We start from the raw sequence: 19,359 nt of genomic DNA on the forward strand, positions 1-19,359 counted from the left end.
TAGTGTGTTCCGGCGTGCTTAGACAGAGTGACAGTGTAATTTCATTTGAGTTAGCTAGATTAGGCAGGACAGTCAGTGAGTTAGCTGCACTTACAGTGTATTGTGTGTGTGTGTGTGTATATATATATATATATATATATATATATATATATATATATACACTGTATTCAGTTTAGCTAGATCTGTTCCTGTTATCTTCCTACTGACAGGCAGGCTTGTCTTGTTACAGTATTTACAGCTACCTGAAGAAAATTGCTGGTGTTCTTTTGATCCTATTAGTATTACAGTCAGGCAGCTAGACTATTTACAATTAGTGTAGTGCGTCCTACTCACAGTGTTCAGTTAAAGCTACAAGTTAGTTTAGTGTGACCTCTGCACAGTGTTCAGCTAAAACTACAAGTTAGTGTAGTGCACAGTGTTCAGCTAAAGCTACAAGTTAGTGTGGTGCGTCCTCCTCACAGTGTTCAGCTAAGACTACAACTTAGTGTAGTGCGACCTCTACACAGTGTTCAGCTAAAGCTACAAGTTAGTGTAGTGCGTCCTCCTCACAGTGTTCAGCTAAAGCTACAAGTTGGTGTAGTGAGACCTCTGCACAGTGTTCAGCTAAAGCTACAAGTTAGTGTAGTGCGTCCTCCTCACAGTGTTCAGCGAAAACTACAAGTTAGTGTAGTGCGACCTCTGCACAGTGTTCAGCTAAAGCTACAAGTTAGTGTAGTGCGTCCTCCTCACAGTGTTCAGCTAAACCTACAAGTTATTTTTTTGCGAGCTCTGCACAGTGTTCAGCTAAAGCTACCTGTAGAAGGTTGGTGGTGTTTTCCTGATCCTATCACTACCGCAGGCAGCTAAATAAGCTACAAGTTAGTGTAGTGCAAGCTCTGCACAGTGTTCACCTAAAGCTACCTGTAGAATGTTGGTGGTGTTTTCCTGATCCTATCACTACCGCAGGCAGCTAAATAAGCTACAAGTTAGTTTTTTGCGAGCTCTGCACAGTGTTCAGCTAAAGCTACCTGTAGAAGGTTGGTGGTGTTCTCATACTACAGGCAGGCAGTTGATTTTGCTAGCTGCAGTATCAGTATTTATATATCCCAGCTTAGTGCAGCTACAGGCCATTAGTATGTCTGGAAGGCCAGCAAGGAGAGGCAGACAGTCACAAGCCAATAAAAGAGGGCAAGCAGGCTCTGTGTCTAGAGGCAACAGTGCTGGTCGTTGAGACGGTGCATCCTCTTCAGCACGTGGCCGTGGGACACGCTTGGCCTTTTTTTCAGCAGCTGGCCATGTTGAGCCGCAACATGCGGAAGACTTGGATGACCAAGCTGTCCTCATCCTCCTCATCCTCTCTCACCCATGCTCAGGGTACTTTGTCTGGCAAAGCAGCGGCCTCTTCCCTCGGCTCAATGTCATCAGTGACTCCTTCCCTAGCCCCACCACGTCCTCCTGAGGAGTCCCTCGAACTGTTTGACCACAGTGTTGGGTACATGCTCAAGGAGGATGCCCAGCGTTTGGAAGGCTCTGATGATACTGAGCTAGATGAAGGCAGTAACATGAGCACGGACAGAGGGGGTGCCCAAGAAGGACAGCAATCTGACAGTCATGCTCCCCCTGCTGCAGCATACTGCCAGGTTTGCTCCAGTGATGAGGAAGGAGGGGGTGATGAGGTCACTGACTCAACGTGGGTGCCTGAGAGGAGGAGGAGGCACATCACCTAAGGGCAGCACACTGACTGCATCACACCCCAAAGCTCCGCATGTGCAGGGCGCTACAGTCTTTGCGCATTATTCAAAAAGTTCTTTGGTGTGGGCCTTTTTTGAGACGAGTGCATCAGATCACACCGCTGCTATTCGCAACATATGTCTCAAGTGTATCTTGCGTGGCCAAAACATCTCCCGCTTGGGTACCACATGCTTGACCAGACATATGTTGACCTGCCATGCAGTTCGTTGGCAAGCGTATCTAAAAGACCCACACCAAAGAACAAAGAGGACCTCTCCTTGCTCCTCATCAGCTGAGATCTCCAACCCCACTATACCTTCAGTCCTCTCTGAGACCTGCACTGAGAGGAATGAAGGTGTAGAATTAGGTGTGTCACAGCCAAGTACTTGTGGGCAATCTGCTTTTGGTACACCAACGTCAGATTGTACCAGGCAAATTTCCCTGCCCCAGCTGCTGCACCGCCGAAAGAAGTTCGCTCCCAGCCATCCACATGCCCAGCGGTTGAATGCTAGCTTGGCAAAATTGCTAGCACTTCAACTGCTGCCTTTTCAGTTGGTAGACTCTGCCCCCTTCCGTGAGTTTGTGGAATGTGCGGTTCCTCAGTGGCAGGTACCCAAACGCCACTTTTTTCAAGGAAGGCGATTCCGGCTCCCTACCGGCATGTGGAGGGCAATGTCCATGCCTCGCTGGACAGGGCGGTCAGTGGTAAGGTGCATATTACCGCTGACTCATGGTCCAGCAGGCATGGACAGGGACGTTACCTAAGTTTCACGGCGCATTGGGTGACTCTGCTGGCAGCTGTGAAGGATGCAGGACAAGGTGCAGTAGTGTTGGAGGTTGTTCCGCCACCACGCCTCTAAAATGCCACTACTGGTGATTCTGACCTCCCTCCCTCTGATTCTCCACCCCCCTCTTCTTCTTCCTCCATGGCCTCTTCCTGTGCTTTGTCCTCGGAACCAGCGGTGCTCCGTAGGCATTCAAGGAGCTACGCAAGTACGCAGGCCAAAAGATGCCATGCGGTGCTTGAGCTGGTGTGCTTGGGGGACAGGAGCCACACTGGGGCAGAGATTATGTCAGCTCTGCAGGGGCAGGTTCAGAGGTGGTTGACGCCATGCCAACTTAAGCCAGGAATGGTGGTTTGCGACAATGGCACCAACCTCCTCTCCGCCCTCCGACAGGGACAACTGACCTATGTGCCCTGTTTGGCTCATGTCTTTAACTTGGTGGTGCAGCGGTTCTTGGGCAGGTACCCGGGCTTACAGGATGTCCTGAGGCAGGCTAGGAAAGTCTGTGTGCATTTCTGCTGGTCATATAATGCCAGTGCTCGGCTGGCAGACCTCCAAAAGGAATTTAATCTGCCCAAGAACCACCTAATCTGTGACATGCCCACCAGGTTGAACTCAACTTTGGCCATGCTGCAGCGGCTACACATGCAGCAGAGGGCCATCAATGAGTACCTGTGCAACTATGGCAACAGGACAAGGTCAGGGGAGCTTGTTTTTTTTTCCCTACGCCAGTGGGCCATGATCAGGGATGCATGCACTGTCCTGTCACCATTTGAAGAGGCCACGAGGATGGTGAGCAGTGACAGTGCATGCATCAGTGACACTGTCCCCCTTTTCCACCTATTGGAGCACACACTGCGTGGAATAATGGACAGGGCACTTGAGGCAGAACAGAGGCAGGAAGAGGAGGACTTCCTTAGCTCTCAAGGCCCCCTTTATCCAGACAGTGTTCCTGCGTGCCCGCCAATCACACAGGAAGAGGAGGAGGAGGTTTGTTTCAGCATGGAAGTGGAGCCTGGCACTCAGCATCAGTCTTTAAGGGATCATTTACAGTCCCAAGAAACCAATGGACTTGTACGTGGATGGGAGGAGGTGGCTGCGGATCATGTCGTCCTTAGTGAACCAGAGGACTCCGGACCGAATGCCTCAGCAAACCTACGCTGCATGGCCTCCCTGATCCTGCAAAGCCTGCGGAAGGATCCTTGTATTCCTGGTATCAAGGAGAGGGATCGTTACTGGCTGGCAACCCTCCTTGATCCACATTACAAGAGTAAGGTTGCAGACCTTATCTTGCCATCGCAGAGGGAGCAGAGGATGAAACATCTTCGGGAGGCCTTGCAGAAAGGTCTGTGCAATGCGTTCTCAGAGACTGGGAGGTTACAAACTCCTGTTCCTGGACAACGTGTTGCCGAGGCTTCGTTAAGTCAAAGAAGGAGCGGTGGAGAAGGTGGCCGTCTGACCGATGCGTTCAGACAATTTTTTAGTCCGCAGCCCCAAGGTATGATCGGTTCCAGCAACCATCGCCAGCGTCTGTTTTACATGGTGCAGGATTACCTAGGGGCAAGATCTGACTTGGACACCTTTCCCACCAAAAATCCTCTGGGTTACTGGGTCTTGAGGATTGATCACTGGCCAGAGCTTGCACAGTATGCAATTGAGCTACTGGCCTGTCCTGCATCCAGTGTTCTTTCGGAACGCACATTCAGTCCTGCTGAAGGCTTTGTAACCGATCACAGGGTGCGCCTGTCCACCGACTCGATCATAAAAATGAATCAGTCTTGGATCACCACCAGATACCAAGCACCTGATGCTGATGTAACCGAATAAATTTTTTTGAAATGTCAGATCCCTTCAAGACTGCCTATGCTGATGCTGAGTGACTATCCTGTTAAGCAGAGTGACTATCCACTTCCTTTTCAATGATCATGCTGATTGCTTGTAAGAACATTTTTGCTTCTGGGCACCACCACCAGTGGCTAAGGCCCAAATTTCTACCTCTGTTTAACAGGGGCATGTAATTACAATTTTTGATGCAATACTTTGCAGCAGGGCTCATTCCTGCGCTCCAACTATATTATCTGTGAGGGGTTGCAGTGTTGTGGCACCAGCACCAGTGCCCAAGGCCCAATTTTTCAGCCCCTGTTCAACAGGGGCGTATAATTACAATTTTTGATGCAATACTTTGCAGCAGGACTCATTCCTGCGCTTCAACTATAGCATCTGTGAGGGGTTGCAGTGTTGTGGCACCAGTGCCTAAGGCCCAATTTTTCTGCCTTTGTTCAACAGGAACATGTAATTACAATTCTTGATGTAATATTTCACAGCAGGGCGCGTTCCAGTGCCCACCAAGTGTAACTGTGAGGACTTACAGTGTTGTGGCACCAGCACCACCACCACCACCAAGGGCCCAATTTTTCTACCACTGTTCAACAATGGCATGTAATTACAATTCTTGATTTAATATTTCACAGCAGGGCCTGCTCACCAAGAGTATATAGGGCACGCCCCTACTTTCAAACATCCAGCTTACAAACGACTCCTACTTGCAAACGGAAGCAGACAACAGGAAGGGAGATGAAATCTACCCCTAGGAAGGAAAATTCTCTCCTGTAAGAGTTAATATGGGAAAAACTTGTCTCATCTCCACTGATGCTTTATCACCAATCCTTGTTTCACTAAAAACCCCACATTTTCAAAAAACATTTGTGCAGGGACTGTTCTAAGCACGAGACACGCACCACTTTACAGGCATACTATAGACACCCCCCAGGTACGATAGTTAAAGGAATTTTTCACTTTTTTTTTTTTTTACTTTAAGCATAATTAAAATCACTGCTCCCGAAAAAATGGCCATTTTTAAAACTTTTTTTTGCATTGATCCATGTCCCCTGGGCAGGACCCAGGTCCCCAAACCCTTTTTAGGACAATAACTTGCATATTAGCCTTTAAAATTAGCACTTTTGATTTTGAACGCTCACGTCCCATAGACTTTAACGGGGTTCTAAAGTTCGCACAAACTTTTGGTCCGTTCGTAGGTTCTGGTGCGAACCAAATTGGGGGGTGTTCAGCTCATCCCTAGTTACAAGTTGCCTCTTACAGAGTCGGCGGCAGCCCCCCTTTTTCTCTCTGGGTTCTCTGAGGCCTCCTCAAGGGGCTCATGCTTTTCCTATGTACCTGTTGCTGGAACAGCTTATTTAAGCTGACTGGGATTACCCAGACAGGCATTTTTACTCCTCCTAAGAGATTCCCTCAAATTTATCCTATGGAGGAAACATTCACTAAAGAAATGCAGTAGGCCAGCAGGCAGACACTGCTGTTTCTTCTCTGAATAAAGTCTTACTTGTCCAGTTGACAATGTTCAGGTGTTTAGGATCCAGCGGTTAAAGGACTGGAGTCTTTGCTTAAAGCCTAATTCGCTATGGCCGGTGCGGCTGCACAGCCTGTGATAACAGCTATTGGTGTCTGTCAATTCCTTAAGGATAAGGGAAACAGACCGTCAGAAGAGAAGAAGTCCCGGTTCTTCCAGAACTTCCTAAAGCCCTTTTTGTTGCAGCACAATGCCATTAAGGATTACATCCATCAGACATCATGTCGCGCTCTTCTGCCAGTACACAGGCGAAGAGTGATATGGCTTAAGTATTGGTCAGCAGAGTTGTCTGGGTGTACCCAGAAGATCTCGGGTGGAAAAGGTACCCATCTTCCTATGAAGAGAAGAAGTAAGTGTAACGAGCCCCTGCTCGCTCGGTTCCACTCTCCTGATACTCCTCTGTGGCTATTGAATCAGATTGCAGATCGCAACGTCTGATGGTTCGGTCATCTGATGCTCCGGGAATCGAACTACAGCTATGTGCCGTTCGAATCCAGTTGTGATAGCTCAGAACAAACACCAGGCAGGCTGTATATAAGTTCAAACAGGAATCTCACTTTTATTGAATGCACACAACACACTTTTATACACAGCAGTTTGAACACCCCGCCCCCAACAATCACTTTCCTATTGGTCAATTGTAAAGTACACTTTAGTCCTCAATTAGGTCCTCTTGGCCATGCAAATGAGGACTTGAAACAGGGTCAGCAGGGATTGGTCCGATAGCTTGAATAGGAGGACTGATTGTGTAATGACACAGAGAAGCCTCAGGGGCTAATTAAAGTGCATAAACAAACAGTCAAACACAGAACAATGCCTTCCCTCCAGACCATGGAGCTGTCTGGAGGGGGTTAGCCTTAAAACAGGGCAGAAGACCCCTCCACTGTATAAGTAGAATCAAAGGAGAAATACTTCAGTATTCCAAGCTTCATGACAATACTCCCCCCTGGAAAACAGTCCAACAGCCACAGTGTGACCCCGAACGGGTCAACTCGAGGATGTTGGAAAAGTAGTCTTAAGGTTCCAACAGTATGAATCGGTCACCCTATGTAATATGGCAAATACAGGGTTCCCAGAGTTTGTGTCTCTTGGGGGATATGGACCTGAATCCAAAGTAACACCACCTCAAGGGTCCTCAGGCATACAGCTCAAAAAGAGCACCATTCCCCCAAATGCCAGGGCCCACGATCGGTCGGCAAGAGGCTAGCATTCAGTCCCCTCCAAAAGCCTCTGTCCTGGCTAGGTCTGTCACATTTCTCCCTTGTTGGCAGATGACTAACACAGGAGAAGACCCCAGACGGATTTACTCTGAAGTTAGTCCATAGTTCCAGTCCCCTAATGCCTGTACCCACACAGTACCCCAAACAAATTGTTCCAAACAGAGCATTACTTACCCAGCCAACCTCTGCCTCTCTCAGAGAACATGCCCGCCACTGGGGACAGGCCTGGCCTGGCCCTTCTCCCTGGAGTCCTTTCAGCTGCTGGAGAGAAGCCAGGGTGACTCCGTCATGCTGTTGAGGATCTGGGCCGACTGCCCAGCATCCCTGGGGTATACAAATGGGGACTGAAGTCCTATCCACTTTTAGTAGGTGCAAATCCCACAGTTCTTGCAAAGCATGGCTGACATCCTCCTGTCTCAGTGTCGCAACATTTTCTGGGGTTGTGTCAGTGGAGACCAAAGTCCCATCCACTACCACAGGAACTCCCTCTTCCCTACCAGGGACTCCACATCCTCTGCTCTGGCTAACTGTTGGGGCAGGAGGCTGGCTTCCTCCACTCCCAAACTGTGTAACTGCCATTGGGGAGGTGAGCCAGCTGCTTCCTTTTCCATTCCCTCATCTGGCTGTTGGGACGATATGTTGTGGTACTGTTTCCCAGGTGCACAGATCTTTGCTGGGGAGGAAAGACCGCTTCTTCCAACCTGGCCAACTGTTGGGTAGGGACGATGAACACCTCCTCTCCCTTCTCCCCCTGTATCCTGATCTGCTGCTGGGAAGTGACCACCTCATTTTCACCCTGAGCCTCTGGAACCGCCACAGATGTGGGGCAGAGGTCTTGGACCCTCTGTCCGGTGGCCAGCGCTTCAGCTGGGGAAGTTCCTTGTGACTCCACAGATACTGCTGTTGGTGCTGGGCAGAGCACAGTGAATTTTGGCCCTAATAACAGCTCTTCTTCTGCTGGAGGCTCACCAGCTTGTTCTTCCTCAGCAGAAAAGTCTATCAAATTCCCTGTCTCTGCAACTGGTGTCTGGGGATAAAGGTTCACCCTCTCCTGTCCGTGGAACCCAGAATATGCTATCAGTAATGGGCAGAGGTTAGCAGAGCTCTGCCCTGTTGTCAGCACTTCAGCTTTGGGGATAGCGATCTCCAGATTTTCCACTGCTGATTCTCTGGCATTCTGCTGGACAGGCACATTCCTCCATCCAAGATAATCCAATGCAGAAACAGGTTCATCAAGGTCAGTCAGCACTTGCTCCATCTGCCATAAGACCTCCGCATCCATAGATGCAGGGGCAGGTTGACAAAGCACACTATTACTCTGCCACATTGTCGACTCTTCAGCTAGGATTTCAGAGTTGTCAACTGGTATTTCCTGATAGTCCCAGGCAGGGGCGTTGCTAGGTGGCAAAAAGACGAGGGGCTTCAGCCCGAAGTCCAAGGCCGGCATGGAGGGGGGGCTCTAGTGGAGCTGGGTTTTTTGCGTGACATACACTGACCTACCCAACATACATACACTGACCTACCTGACACACACTGACCTACCTGACACACACTGACCTACCTGACATACACTGACCTACCTGACCTACACTGACCTACCTGATAGACATACACTGACCTGGTACCTGACATACACACACTGACTGACCTACCTGACCAGGAGGAGACAGACTTCATGTGTCCAGGTCCTGCAGCAGCAGCTCAGCCGTGGTGCTGGTGTGCGAGGCAGCTAGAGGAGAGGTGGAGATCCGCCCGCCGAGCGGGGATCAATGTGGCACAGCAGGCCCCTTTGTAATTCCCGCCTTCTGGAGCCTTCTTCCTGTTCCACTCATAGCGAGTTGGGAGAGGAGGACTGAGATTGGAAGAGTGCAGGCACTGGGGATGCTGCTCAGGTTGGCAGTGGCGGTGTCTTCTCTCTCTCTCCCTCCTGGGTTCTTCCCAGATGCCGAGGTATCCCTCTCCCTGCTGATCTGCACTCCACGCTGCCTCCGGACCAGCGGCAGGACACTCCAGTCCAGAACTCGCAGGCCAGGCCCCACGAGCACTAGCACGGAGGAGGAGGAAGTGCAATCCTCCTCTGCTTTGAATGCTGGGCAGTGTGGGCACAGTGGGCAGTGACGTCACTGGTTGCTGGCCACTAGGCGGCTATAGCAACCAGTGACCAAGAGTAGAGTCAGGCAGGGGCGGAGCTGGAGTCGGAGCCAGCGCTACCACGACTCAGTCCGCCCCTGTCCCCTGCATTCTGGACCGGGACTAAAGGCTCGGGGCTGTAGCCCCAATAGCCACCCCCTAACGATGCCTCTGGTCCCAGGCAAAGGGAGCCCTACCCTGCTGCTGAGCAGAGTCTAGCAGCTGTCTGTAGGTGATCTCCAGCTCCCATTCTTGAACGGCCAGAAACTCCAAATCTTCCTGTGCCCAGTGCACTTCCGAGACATTCAGTTTTCGCTCTCTGTGCTCCATTATTTCCTCCAAATGCCACTCTCGATCACTCCCAAAGTCAAAGTCCCTGGACAGCCTCCAATACAACAATCCCAGGCCATCGTAGTCAAAGCCTTCTGTGGGGCTGTCATCCACTGTCCACGGCCACACTTGGGCTACATACCACTGGAGGGCTCTGTAGCTCTCGTCTAACCACATTTCTGCCCGGATCAGCCTGCTTAACTCAGCTGTCCACTCCTGGATCAGTTGTTCCCCCATAACAGCATTCGTACTTCATACTGCGACCAGTACCTTACATGGATGGAGGGGAGAACTTTTCCCTGGTGTCGCTGCTCATGGACTAGCGCTTCCTTCCAGAGTTCGCAGCGGATAGAATCAAACCATTCCAGCAGGACCTGCTCTGATACTGGTCCTCTGTGCTGTATCTGCATCTCTCGCAACCTCCTTCTGAATTCCTCTTCCTCTTACTTTGCTGTTTTATGTTTGGTTTTATTTTCGTTGAATTTTTTATTTGCAATTTTGGTTTATACTTTATATGCAACTTTACATATGGGATTTGGCTACACACGATTTACCAAGTATTTCTATGAATTAGGACTGTGCCACACCCACACACTAACCCTTCACTTACCTTCTGTTTTTTCCACCTTGGTGGAAATCACATTTGTGGAAGCAGCAATCCTTTATGCGATTTCTTCCATTGTTTCCATTTTTTTTCATTTTCTCTACTTTTTTCTCCACTAGGACAACGTTACACCTACACACTCCAAAGGGGGTCACTTTGCTGTTTTATGTTTGTTTTTATTTTCGTTGAATTTTTTATTTGCAATTTTGGTTTATGCGACTTTACATATGGGATTTGGCTACACACAATTTACCAAGTATTTCAATAAATTAGGATAGCGCCACACCCACACACTAACCCTTCACTTACCTTCTGTTTTTTCCACCTAGGTGGAAATCACATTTGTGGAAGCAGCAGTCCTTTATGCGATTTCTTCCATTGTTTCAATTTTTTTTCCATTTTCTCCACTTTTTTTAATTTTCTGTTCCGTTGCGCGATACACCACTCATATTTTATTCCAGGCAGTCGCGACAGCCTCCACCGTCAGCCCCGAGAGGAAGGCCCAAAGCCAGGCTCAGGACCCGAGAAAAGTCCTGGGAGACTTAGAGACCAAGGCCTCCCTATGAAGGGGTGCCCCTGCTTGCACGGGAGAAGGGCTTCTGCAGTTGCAGGAGGAGATTCAGTACAGATGGATCATCTCCATGGTTCTCTAAGCTACAGGCTAGAGTTTTACGATTCTTCTGTCTCAATCAGGCATTCCCAAGGTCCCGGTGAAGAGAGCATCATTTTCTTTCAGGCACTAGACCTGTTGCGGTCTCAAGGGGTGATCCCCCCTTAGGGGAACAGGGAATGGGTTTTTACTGAAACCCATTTACAGTGCCTGAATCAAACAGAGTTGTCGGACCCATTTTTCAGATCAAGGGTCTGAACCAATTTCTGGAAATTCTTAGTGTCAATAGATATCTAGAGCGTATATCTTTATGTGCAAATTTCCCTGCTCATCAGAAATACCTGCAATTTGCAGTAGAGCAGCGAGACATTCAGTTTTTTGGGCTCGCCCTTCGCATTGGCCACCACATCTCAAGTGTTTCCTAAAGGTCCTGGCTTGGCGAGTCTAAGAGCCCAGGGTATAGCGGTAACAGCATACCTAGACGACCTATTACTGATCGATCAGTCCATAAAGGACTGGATCTGAGTGTACCCTGCACGATCAGGTATCTGAAGCCTCTGGGTTGAATTATCAACCTAGGAAAGTCATCCTTACGGCCAGTAAGGCTAGACTACTTGGGTCTGGTGGTGGATACAGCCAACAATAGAGTGTTTTTCTTTTACCCCAGACAAAGTTTCGCAATAAAACAAGAGAAGAGTCTCCCGTCCTTCTCTGTATGACATTGTTAGGGAAGATGGTGGCTTCATGCGAAGCGGTTCCCTATTCTCAGTTCTACTCAGATCTGTTGCAAACACTATCCTGTCTGCCTGAAGTAGAAGAAGCCAGGATTTGGATTGACCAATGCATTTGACTCCAGGCATACGCCAAAGTCGCAATTGGTGGTCACTAACCAGAAGTGAGTAGAAGGGGAAAAAGCTTTCATACTGGTCACCTGGAAGATAGTGACGACCCACCCGTCAACTGTAGATCGAGGAATGCTATAGACACCTCCCCAAAATTTCCAGTGAATTTCAGATTAAGGGAATTTCCATTTAGGTACAGAAGCCACACATCTAGATCCACCTTATCGTCAGAGGTGATGAACAGGAGACAGTCGATGTAGCGACAAAAAAATAGTGTCCAAGCGGCGGCGGCTATCATGTCCAATGATGCGGGACCTCTCCCACCACCCCATGTAGAGGTTGGCTAATGAGGGTGAAAATGTGGCCCCCATAGAGGCCCCGCATCTCTGGAGATAATAACCCCCGTCAAACATAAAGAAATTGTGTGTTAACAAATAATCCAATGATTGTAAAATAAATTCCTGGAGCACCAAAGAGAATTTCCCTGATTCTTTAAAGAAAAAGCTGACTGCCTGTAAACCTAAGTGATGTGGGATACAAGAGTATAAAATAGTAACATCACAACTAATCCATCTGTAATTGTCTCTCCATTGAAAATTCTGCATTTTAATGAGAAGTTGCTTTGTGTCTCTCAAAAAACCCAGGAAGATTACAGACCATAGGCTGAAGCTGGCTATCAATCCATTCACCAAGGCGCTCATTTAATGAGCCTATGCCCGCAACAATCGGTCTACCCACAAGGGGATTTAACCCCTTGTGGACCTTCGGAAGATGGTGGAACACCGACATAATAGGACATTCAGGGATAAACAATTTTTTTCTTTCTCTGAAAATATACCCACATGAACTGCTCTATCTAAAAGGGAGGACAATTCTGTTTTAAAGGGGGATGTAGGATTTGCCCTGAGTTTTTGATATGTATTAGTGTCAGATAGCTGACGTAAAGCTTCATGTTTATACATTTCAGAGTCCAATACCACTACAGTACCTCCTTTGTCAGAATTCCTAATCACACTGCTATTGTCAGACACTAATGTTTTAAGAGCATGCCTCTCTATAGCAGACAGGTTACTGGATATTGGACCTTTATGACAAACTCGGGCCAGATGAGTCAAATCCCTCTCAACCAGAATAAGTCAAGATCCCTGCCTCTCGATCCTACAGGATAAAAATCTGATCTAAGTTTAAACGATATGTTATTAAAAGTATCCATAGAGTCCGTGAGGCATGGACTGGACTCAGAAGCCAGATCAACAAGATCCTGTAAGGCCCAGACCTCTGTGAATAAACGGGGAGAGGAAGGTGACTCACCTGTATCCATATTGTTAGGGGGGCTCCCTTCTCTCTCAGACGGGAATTAAAAATAGTGCTTCTTGAGTGTAAGACTACAGGAAAACTTATTCACATGTAAAAACGTTCCAAAGAGATCAAAGTGTCTGCTAGGGCAGAAATTCAGTCCCTTTGAAAGTAAACTTGTCTCCTCCTCATTTAGAGTCCTTATCTCTTCTAGGAATGAGAATTGACTGGATACATGGTGCTAGGTTATTGAGATGAGGTTAACCCACATCTGCGGCTCATATATCCAGCCATACACAGCAAGATCAAATCTTTGTTACCATCGGTAGTTTTGTTGCATGCAGTGGGAGACTATTTTTATTCTAATTTATTCATTTTTGGCTCCCACTGTTTTCAAACATCCACACTAGCAGATGCCTATTCTTTATTTATATGGCTACAACATTGTTTTGTTATGAATTACCAGTTTATGGACACATTCTAATAATATCGATCTTCATGGTTAACATATCCAATAGGAATGTCTTTATTGTAATATGCATTATATTATTTATATAAACGAGAAGGGTTTATGTTTAGTAAAGATAGGACTCATATGAGTCAAAGTGAGACATTGTATATATAGCATGCATTTATTATATGCAAATGTTAATTTCATCTTTATATCTCTATATTGTCTATCTTTTTATCTACATACAACACCCGTCTTTACACATTTGCACATATTTCATACATCCTTGTGTATATGCTAGAAAATATTCTATAAATATAAACATAATATTCATTTACATTTAGCATATGTGCAGGGATTCATAGTACCCGTATTTAGGTATATATATATATATATATATATATATATATATATATATATATACAGTGGGGCAAAATAGTATTTAGTCAGCCACCAATTGTACAAGTTCTCCCACTTAAAAAGATGAGAGAGAGGCCTGTAAGTGTCATCATAGGTATACCTCAACTATGAGAGCCAAAATGTGGAAACAAATCCAGACAATCACATTGTCTGATTTTTGAAATAATTTATTTGCAAATTATGGTGGAAAATAAGTATTTGGTCACCTACAAAACAAGCGAGATTTCTGACTCTCACAGACCTGTATCTTCTTCTTTAAGAGGCTCCTCTGTCCTCCTCTCATTACCTGTATTAATGGCACCGGTTTGGACTTGTTATCAGTATAAAAGACACCTGTCCACAACATCAAACAGTCACACTCCATACTCCACTATGGTGAAGACCAAAGAGCTGTCAAAGGACACCAGAAACAAAATTGTAGACCTGCACCAGGCTGGGAAGACTGAAGCTGCAATAGGCAAGCAGCTTGGTGTGAAGAAATCAACTGTGGGAGCAATAATTGGAAAATGGAAGACATACAAGACCACTGATAATCTCCCTCGATCTGGGGCTCCACGCAAGATCTCACCCCATGGGGTCAAAATGATCACAAGAACGGTGAGCAAAAATCCCAGAACCACACGGGAGGGACCTAGTGAATGACCTGCAGAGAGCTGGGACCAACGTAACAAAGGCTACCATCAGTAACACACTGCGCCGCCAGGGACTCAGATCCTGCAGTGCCAGACGTGTCCCCCTGCTTAAGCCAGTACATGTCCAGGCCCATCTGAGGTTTGCTAGAGAGCATTTGGACGATCCAGAAGAGGATTGGGAGAATGTCATATGGTCAGATGAAACCAAAGTAGAACTGTTTGGTAGAAACACAACTCGTCGTGTTTGGAGACGAGAGGATGCTGAGTTGCAACCAAAGAACACCATATCTACTGTGAAGCATGGGGGTGGCAACATCATGCTTTGGGGCTGTTTCTCTGCAAAGGGAACAGGACGACTGATACGTGTACATGAAAGAATGAATGGGGCCATGTATCGTGAGATTTTGAATGCAAACCTCCTATCAGCAAGGGCATTGAAGACGAAATGTGGCTTTCAGCATGACAATGATCCCAAACACACCACCCGGGCAACGAAGGAGTGGCTTAGTAAGAAGCATTCCAAGGTCCTGGAGTTGCCTAGCCAGTCTCCAGATCTCAACCCCATAGAAAACCTTTGGAGGGAGTTGAAAGTCCATGTTGCCCAGCGACAGCCCCAAAATATCACTGCTCTAGAGGAGATCTGCATGGACGAATGGGCCAACATACCAGCAACAGTGTGTGACAACCTTGTGAAGACTTACAGAAAACGTTTGACCTCTGTCATTGCCAACAAAGGATATATAACAAAGTATTGAGATGAACTTTTGATATTGACCAAATACTTATTTTCCACCAGAGTTTGCAAATAAATTCTTTCAAAAATCAGACAAAGTGATTGTCTGGATTTGTTCCCACATTTTGGCTCTCATAGTTGAGGTATACCTATGATGACAATTACAGGCCACTTTCATCTTCATATATATATATATTTACCCCCATTTAGCCCAGATTAAGTTTTGGTAGTTATTGATCAAATAACACCATTTATCAATTTCCTATATATATTGAGCACACACATATGCGCATTCACTCTTCATTTAGGGTTTAAATGTTCACACATGCACATATGTGCTCACATATATATGGTTTTCACTTATTTATTAACTCATTCATTTTTCTTTTCTACCTAAAACAAACTTTATTGAGCATCCTACTCAATCACAGAGGTTATCTATGTTCTTGATTGTGTCTCACAGCACTTGCTTGTTTATAGATTGCACTCAATTATTCACTTATTTGATCACATGATCGTAAAACCTAAGTATATAAATGACATTCATTTTTGTGATTGTTAGCTATGATTAAGCACTAGAAACAAAACAAAATTGCGCTTGGAAAAAATTAAATATCAATGAAGAAACAAATGTGAAAATAAAAAGACACCTTAGTACAAGTATCAAAAATTAAAGTTCAGTAAGCTGCGGTTAAAAGTGGGGCCCACCAACAGAATAAATATGAACAGGAAAACCGCGCTAAATCACGTCACCATGTTTGCCCTATTGTGGACGGGAGCTGTCTGAGTGCTGGCCGGCATTGCTGATTTTCGTTGTTTAAGTGTAAGTGTTTTGTTTTTTAATAAATTGGAGTCGTAACTTTATTACACTATTGGCTGCTTCTCCTCCTTGAATTGAACACCATCCGAGCTTGTGAAGAGCCTGCCAGGACGGGATCGCGGTGACTCCGCCACTGTTTCGTTTTTGGCCTTTTCCAGTCGTTCTTCTGGTGAGCAGGAACCCCTATAGGTTATTCTGGGTTACACAGAGGCAATAAGCCTACCGCTGATTATACTCTCACCGTCTGGTAAGCGGCCTCTTGTGTCTGTGCACCGGGTATTCTCCCTGCTTTGGCTTGTGTCTGCTTGTCCAAATGTATTTCTGGTAAACAGATATATTTGATGCTGTATATCCTACTTCCAAGGATACCACCTATTGCATGCTGCATGTCACCTTCTTTATCTTCTTCACGCCCCTGGATTTGCTATGCATGCAGGGTGCATTTATGATTTACATGATTATCTTGTGTGAACACTTTCCTTTTTTTGAAATAACATATTTTTGTCAGTATCACGCTATGGTTTTTGTATTTTTATTTGCCAAATTTATGTGGACCCGTTCTGCTGCATGAGCCTGACGGATTCTGCCCATCTTGGAGTGCTCCGAAAGGCCCAGGCTGGGTTTTAAGCCATCTGTCTGATTTGGCTTACGTTCTGGTAAGCAGTTTACCACACAGTTGTTTTCACTTCATCACTCATTGGTTTTCTTTATCATTCAGAAGGATTTATTGTGTTACTCTGGACTTAATTGAACTTAATTTCACTGAATGCCATTTGGACTCATATTTAGCGCGGTTTTCCTGTTCATATGATTAAGCACTGTTTGATAGTGTGAAACGCGTCAGTTTTTCTGTCCGGTGTGCTGTGGCATGTATTTTTTGATTCTCTTTGACAAATAAAGGCTATTTTTTGAAGTGCGGCTGTCCAGAATTTTCCTCAAACTTCATTGCTATATGTATTGCCAGCACCTGTGCTTCCAAACAAGAGGAGAGGTTCATTTCAAACTGATCTGCCTGGAGCGGTAACACCCTTTTCTCCCTTCCATAACTCGGCCCTCCTTCGGCTTCAGTTCCCATCTGAACCAGGATATTTTGCTGCTTTCGTTTTTTCCAGAGCCAAATTCAGCATTGAAAAAGTCATTACAGTTAGCTTCTGGAAGTGACTGCTCGCATACGGGAAACTGACACGTTATTCGGGTTGCCAGAGTGCCCCAGATGGGGACAGGCAGTATCCAAATCGCCCATCTCTAGATGGGTTTGTTAGAATCATTCTCAAGCCTATGGCTCAAAGGGAAAGTCCCCACCTTTCAGTTCTAGGAGCGCACTCCACCAGGGCAGTTAGTGCTCTTTGGGCAGTGCGTCACTAAGCTTCCATAGCTCAGGTGTGCAAGGCCGCAACTTGGTCATCTGTTCATACATTCACAAAATTTTACCAGGTGGATGTGGGTCAACAGGAGGATGCCGCCTTTGGGCGCACTGTTTGCAGGCGACACTGTAGGTCCTCAAGTCTGATGGAGGTCAGCTTGTTATTGGTGTCTCCCTCCCCTCAGATAGCATTGCTTTGGGACATCCCATATAGTAATTAATGGCTCTGTGTCCCATGATGTACTGAAAAGAAAATGGGATTTTTATAACAGCTTACCTGTAAAATCCTTTTCTTGAAGGTACATCACGGTACACAGAGGTCCCTCACCTCTTTTGGGATCATTATATATTGCTGTGCTACAAAACTGAAGCACTCCCCATGTGGGAGGGGTTATATAGGGGAGGGGGCTTCCTGTCTTGATTATGCCAGTGTCCATCACCTGAAGGTGGCCTATAACCCATATAGTAATTAATGGCTCTGTGTCCCGTGATGTACCTTCAAGAAAAGGATTTTACAGGTAAGATGTTATAAAAATCCTATTTTTATCATGTGTGCAAAAATAATGGAAAAACAGCTCTGGCAGTGAAAGGGTTAATGTGAGCTAGATGGGATCACTCTGCTGTGGTCACACTCTAAACATTAGAGCTCCCCCTAACTGCAGCCTGGTAATAACATTGCTAGGAGGTCTATTCATTTATCTGCTACATACTTCCCATCTTTATATAAACGTCTCCTAGTCATAAAAAATTATACAGCAATTTTCCAGATGAAAATACATGTACATTCCTTCTGTGTGAATGAGGGGAAAATGGAGTTTAATTGGCTATTTGCTGGTCGAATAATTTCCATTGATTTAAAATAGAAAATACTACATTTGCCACCAGCTGGAGATAATTGCTATATACTTATATATAGCACCATCTAAAGCCCAAACATAGTATTTCTCATTTTAATTAAATGGTTAGTCTAAAAGTGTTGGCTTATTTAACTTATATCCTTCAGTGTGTTCTGTACTGATAAGTGTATGAGTATGATCTCAGGTATCAGTATGAAGACATGTCTGATGAAGGAAAATAGGAGGTCTATTTTTCAAAAAAATGTATTGGACTAATGTGACAATCATTCATCCAGCTGTTACAATTTCTGGCTGTGATTTAACACAGTGATTTCCTATGATCATCAGCTCCATCTAGTGGCCATAATCAGTTATTTTTCCTGAAATACCTCAATTAGTGAAATACTGCATTATGGTTATTAGACGGAGCCAAGGAAATCAGTGTATGAAATAAAATACAGCCAATATTCATCACAGCTGGGTGAACCCTGGTCATAACCATTCAACTATTTTTTTTAAACAGATCTCTAAGTGTTTGTGAAATCTTACGCCACAAAATGTACTCAGCCAATGAAAGGTAATGACTCCATTTTTATTTTTCTCTGGCTATCAATGACCAACACGGTACAATACTTCATCCATGTCTTTGGTGATCTCTGATCTCCTTATGAACTGTTTCTTACATGATGAAGATCAGCCATGGAGTATATCTGAGGTGGATATCAGGGTGTGCTTCTTCCCCACATGAGAGCTGTGATGTCCAGCAATATTCATATAGAAGACATTTCCCGCACTCAAGGCACTAATACACCTCAAGGGTTGTGTGGGACTCCTGATGTCTAGGAAGACAGGACTTCAGTGAGGACCAATTCCCTCACTCAGGGCAGGAATACGGTTTTTCCTCCGTGTGAGATCTCCGATGTCTGGCAAGATCGGACTTCTGTGAAAAACATTTCCCACACTTAGGACAGGAATACGGCTTCTCCCCCGTGTGTGATCTCTGATGTTTGTAAAGACTAGACTTCTCTGAAAAACATTTTCCACACTCAGAACAGGAATATGGCTTCTCCCCTGTGTGAGATCTCTGATGTATGTAAAGCCTGGACTTCACTGAAAAACATTTCCCACACTCAGGACAGGAATACGGCTTCTCCCCCGTGTGAGATCTCTTATGTGTGAAAAGATGGGACTTCACTGAAAAACATTTCCC

The 19,359-nt window shown here is 45.9% G+C and overlaps 1 protein-coding gene across 1 annotated transcript in view; it reads right to left on the reverse strand.

Moving 5' to 3' along the window:
- The window catches only part of LOC141122060 (uncharacterized), a 396,180-nt gene that overhangs the window by 81,726 nt on the left and 295,095 nt on the right, over positions 1-19,359 (reverse strand). The window lies entirely within an intron of this gene.

The sequence above is a fragment of the Aquarana catesbeiana genome, unplaced genomic scaffold (genome assembly GCF_042186555.1).
Source record: "Aquarana catesbeiana isolate 2022-GZ unplaced genomic scaffold, ASM4218655v1 unanchor237, whole genome shotgun sequence".
Lineage (NCBI taxonomy): Eukaryota > Metazoa > Chordata > Amphibia > Anura > Ranidae > Aquarana > Aquarana catesbeiana.